The sequence below is a fragment of the Petaurus breviceps genome, unplaced genomic scaffold (genome assembly GCF_028583685.1).
Source record: "Petaurus breviceps papuanus isolate PSGF00001 unplaced genomic scaffold, PetGlider_PUasm1.0 90730, whole genome shotgun sequence".
NCBI classification, from domain to species: Eukaryota; Metazoa; Chordata; class Mammalia; order Diprotodontia; family Petauridae; genus Petaurus; species Petaurus breviceps.
In genome coordinates, this window is record NW_027187324.1 from 2,335,196 (window position 1) to 2,340,579 (window position 5,384).

Below are 5,384 nucleotides of genomic sequence, written 5' to 3' on the forward strand. Positions count from 1 at the left end.
AATTTCACTTCTCCCTAAAAGCAATCCTATTTGCCTTATTCTTCAGAGTTTTGTTTTATCTGAACAGTTCATTTAGTCTGCTTAGACTTAGTCTAAGTAATTTTATTAGTTTTTTTAAGGTGGATCTCTTTTTGAAATTTGATACATTTTCATAGAACCCTAGAAATTTTTTTTTTAACAAAGACTGGCAATCTTTATTCAGATCAGCAATTCACATTCCTCAAGTCTCAGACTTTGGGTGGGGCTTTTGTGGAAGAGGGGAAGGATGGAGGAGAGAAGAAAAGACAAGGCCAACCCACCTCCCAGGACATCCCCTCCACCCTTAATCCTGTCTCAGGCTACTGGATAAAGAAGGGAATAGGCAAAAGGGAATGCCAAGAAGGGAGGGACCAAGGGAAAAAGAGGCCCCTGCCAAGGAGAGGCCTACCCAGATGTGTGGCTTTCAAAGTACAGCTGTGGCCAGGACAGCAGCCACCATAGGCCCCTCCCTATAAATTAAATCCCCACAGTAGCAAGGCTGGGGGTGGAGGGAGCAAGAAGAACAACCTTGTAGAAGAGAAATTGGTCCCATGTTAGCTCCTTTCAAGGCGGTGCCCTGAACCCTGGGGCTTGAAGAATGGCTATATGGGTGCAAAATTCCCAAATGAGACAGCAAACCAGGGTGGGAGAATGAACAGGAATGTTGAAGGGGTCAGTACTCGCTAGTCTTGGTCCAGGAGAAGGGAGGATGGGGCGGTTGGTCCAGTTTTGCTGATTTGGGGGACAGGGAGTATATTACAGTAAATTCAAGGTGAGAAGGCATTGCTCAGCACCTGTAGCCGCAACAGGAAAAGCAGTGCCACCAATGGATAGGAGCAGGCAGGGAAGAGGAAGAGCTGGAACAGAAGGAGCCTGAGAGTCCCACAGGCTTCCTAGGAATGTCACTGACAGAAATATATTAACCATTCAAGGGAAGGTGAGGAAGAGTGGTGATCAGAGGATCTGGCCTGGCATCCCATATCCAGTCATGCCTGCCTGAGAGGCCCCACGGTTGGTGCCCATCTGCAGCCCGATGACATTCTTACACTCCTGAAGTTGGTTATCTGTGAAATTTCAGGGATTCTCCTTGGACTTCTTAGGGAACCAGTTAGGATCTCCAGAGAAGAACCCATCACTCTGAGCCACTGCCAGCTCACCCAGGTTAATCAGTGCCCACACATGCCATCTTCTTTCCTTCTCAGAGGTCCACAGTTTGGAAGATATCAGTGGCATTGAAGCCATAGCACTCTGCTGCCTGTAGGAAATGAGAAATCTGTTCCATCTGTTTGAAGGCCATGCCTGAAGCCTGGATCTTCTTTACCAGGCCCTGGCCTTCAGGTTATAGCTCATTGATGAGCTCACACAGCACCGTGCCATCTTTGAGCCAGTTTTGGAAATTCTCTCGCCCAGGCTGGGGCCACCCAACATCCCTGCAGCACGGTGTGGTAATCCACTGAATGAGAATCTGCTCCAGATCAGCATCATACATCTTCTCAATTTCTGAGCTGTATCTCCCAGCTCAGTCTGTAAGCAGGTGCCCTGTTGGCCATTCTGAGATGGTGATGCAGGTATCTTTACCAGGAGGTGGTGGATGGAGAGCATAACAGGCTGGGGCGCGGCACCCAATGAGTGGCCAGAACCCTAGAATTTTTAGAAATACAAAATAGCTTTTACCAAAAAGCATTCATCAAAAGAAAAATAAAACAAGTCTCCCCCAAAGTAAATTTTATTAAGTCACATACCAAGTTAGTAGTAACTTTCACTAGGATTTAAGGACTTCTAGATCGAACATAGAAGGACCTTTTGACTGCATATTGAATTCCGCCGAGTTTGATGAGTAAAAATGTTGAAGGGTAGCGCCTGGAAGGGTGTTCACCATCTTTTGTTTGATACCAAATACAAAAGGCATCAATGAAGCATTAAGCAAATACATAAAGAAAAGGGAAAAATCAGAAAAGGATACAAACAAGCAAATTAATTCCATTACTGTCTTCTTAAGTAAATGTGTTGTGTTCCTTGATGCTTTATCTTCTGAAGTATTTGTTGTTTATTTGTTTTTATAAAGTGAGCGCATCTATTTCTGATTGAAAAAAAAATGGCCTAGGACAATGGTCAGGATAAAAATTAGTCATGGACTATTGGTAGCTTCAAATTTTAAGCTAAGTTGGGTGCTTAGGCAGTTCTAGTCAGTACTAAAATGTACCAACAATCAAAGAAGAACCTGCCCTCCAAGACAGAATTTTCCTTTCTCTTTTATTGTGGTTGGGGAGTAGATTTCTTTTACCATAGACCACAGCACCTATAAATAGAGCTAGTCTTCCAGAGGGAGATTCTCCATGTAATAATTGGAGAGGCAGATTGAGAGTCGAAAGTCATATATACATATATCAAGAGGCTAATAATAACTATAGGGACTACCTCAGCATGATTATTCAGCTGATTTATCTCCAAAAAAGGATTTTCTATATCCTGATCTCTCCCTGGGTACTTTCATGCCCCTCCCCTACTTTTCTTTTCCCTTTTATGTGTTATCTTTCCCCGTGAAAATGTAAGTTTCTTTATGAGAGTGGCTGTCCTTATTTTTGCTTGTATTTGTATCACTAGTATTTAATCTACTGCCTGGCACATAATAGCTGTGTAATAAAGCTGAGGTCAGATTTGATTTGAACTAGTTTTATTTACAGTTATGAATTACTTACCATGTATTACATAACTATAAATAAATCAATTGACTTCAACTTCTGACATCACTCAATTGAAATTCCAGAGTCACCACTGATTAATGCTACTGATATTGTTATTGTAATTCTAATCCTTCTTTACCTATCTGCTCCACATTGATGACTCTCTTGTTGTGTATTCTTTCTTGTCTGGGTTTCTGTTGCTCTACTTCCACCTGTCTGATGACTGATTCCCAGTCTCCTTTGCTGGCTCGCCATACATACCATGTCCTTGACTTTGTATTTTCCCTTAGGTTCATTCCTGATCACTCTTCTCTTCTCTCTCTATAATCTCTCATTATTTTCCTTGGGCTTAACTATCATCTTAACTCAAATTGGCCTCAGATCTACATATGAAGCCTGTGTCTCTTTCACTGAGCATGTGTAATGTAATGCCAAGGAAAGGCAACTTCCCAGGTTCAAAATACCAGCATAGGTGCTCTCTATTTTATTCAGTAACAAACCCAGAACAGAGAAGATCAAAACATGACATCATTCAAAATACAGCATTTACTAAGTGTGATTAAATAATCTCCAAGGCCTACCCCACCCCAGGACTTTCCAATCATTCAATCAATTACAAAGTCTCTGTTCCAAATACTTCTCCACCCCTAGGCTATACCTTAATTAAGTCCACCACAAAGCCCCTCTTCTCAAATGGAGATTAGTTTCCAAACATAAGTAAAATACATTCATTTGCTCAACCATAGAACACAAAAAGGTCAAAAGTTCCCCACCCCTGGATCACAATTGAATCTACCCCAGAGTTACATCAAGTTTAAACACAGCACTTAATACCCAAATGGAGGTCTTTTCTTCATCTTGACACGAGGCAAGTTCTCAGCAATCTTAGTTCCTGGAGAGACAAGGCTTAGCAAGGCCATAAGATACATTGCCAGTCCCTTCATGAATTTATCCTCTGTCTGTAGAACAGCCCTAGAACCCCTGAACACATTAGCAAAGCCCTCTCCCAGGATTTCTGTAAACATACAACAAGAAAATCCTTCTTCAGGGCTTCTGAACCAACAGAAAGGCTCCCAGACCCCTGCAACAACAGTACTGTCCCTCACCAGTGGACAGTATTCATTCTGTCTGCAGGACAGTCTCCAGACCCCTGCAACAACAGTACTGTCCCTCACCAGTGGACAGTATTCACTCTCTGTCTGCAGGACAGTCTCAGGCCTTCTTAACCAAATGCCAGGTTCCAGGACTTCTTCAACAGGACAGTCTTTCACCAGTGGACAAATCTGGCAAAATAACATCAAAACAGACAGACAAAGTACCAGCAAAACAGCCATGTCTCCTCAGTCCTTGGCAGCTCAGGGGGCTGGTCTCAAAAGTCCAGGGCAATTCAAAGCGGCCACCAGCAATCTCTTAGTCTCTCTCTCTCCACGAGGTGCTGCTTCCAAAAAGAACTTCCGCCTCTCTCTTGTCTCTCCAAATCTACATCACCAGCTCCTCCCACTTCAGGACTTTCTTTTCACATCAACAAGCCCATCCCACAGGTGGGATTAACAAACTCTGGGTTTTAATACAATCAATTTGAAAACCAAGCCAATACAGGGGAATCTTTAATTGCCATTACTATCACAGCATGAGATTCATACTCCAAATTGCCTTTGGGCTTTTAAAAACTGGATGTACCATAAATATTTCAAACTCAACTTGCCTAAAACCCCTCCCCTCTCCCTTCTTCCAAACTTCTCTACTTCCATCAGAGTCATCACCACCCTTCCAGTGTCTCAGATTCATAATTCTAAGAATTCCTCACTGTCTTTCACCTTCCATATCTAGTCAGTTGCCAAATCTTGTCATTTCTACCTTCACAACATTTTTAAAATTCCAACAACTTCTCTTCCCTCACATAGTTACTAAGTTCTGGCCATCATCACCTCTCAGCTATATTATTAAAATATCTTCCTAATTGCTCTTACTCTCTCAAATCTCTCAGCCCCTCAAATCTGTCCAAACACTGTTGCCAAAGTTGATCTCCCCAAGTACAGATATGATCACATAACTTCCCTACTCAACCAACTTCATGGACTTCCTATTAATTTTATGATAAAATATAAATTCTGTGCTTTAGATTTTAAAGCTGGCACCAAGCTAGATTTTCAGCCTCATTGTATATGCTACTATTAAACTTACACTGTGATCTAGCCAAATTGGCCTTCTCTTTTTCCTCAATTACAACAATCCATCTTTCATCTCCATGCCTTTTCATTGGTTATATATAGAAAATCTTAACTTTACATTTGCATAATATTTTTATGGTCTTATCTTACCTATTTGAATGTAAAATCATTTTGAGTAGAGGTTTTTGTTTTTGCTTTTTTTTTTTACTTGTATCCCCAGAGCATGGTATAGCGTAGGTATTTAATAAATAACTTGTCTTCACTAGTCTAAATCTTTATTAAAATTTTCCATAATATATTCTAAACAAGTTGTGTCAAACTCAAATAGAAACTGGATCCATTAAATCCTACATGAAGATCTTTGCTGGCACCTATCAACTTAGAAAACCTCATATTAATATAGAAGGCATTTTATTGTGTTTTGTTTGTGTGCTTAAATATTTTCAATTTATATTATAAACTAGTTTTCAGATTTTACTCAAGAGTGTTGTGGGACACATTCCTCTGCCTC

General features: G+C 41.1%; 1 pseudogene; it reads right to left on the reverse strand.

Annotated features, from left to right (window-relative positions):
- Nucleotides 1-963: 963 nt before the first annotated feature.
- LOC138145127 (transgelin-2 pseudogene) lies at nucleotides 964-1,637 on the reverse strand (annotated as a pseudogene).
- Nucleotides 1,638-5,384: the final 3,747 nt, after the last annotated feature.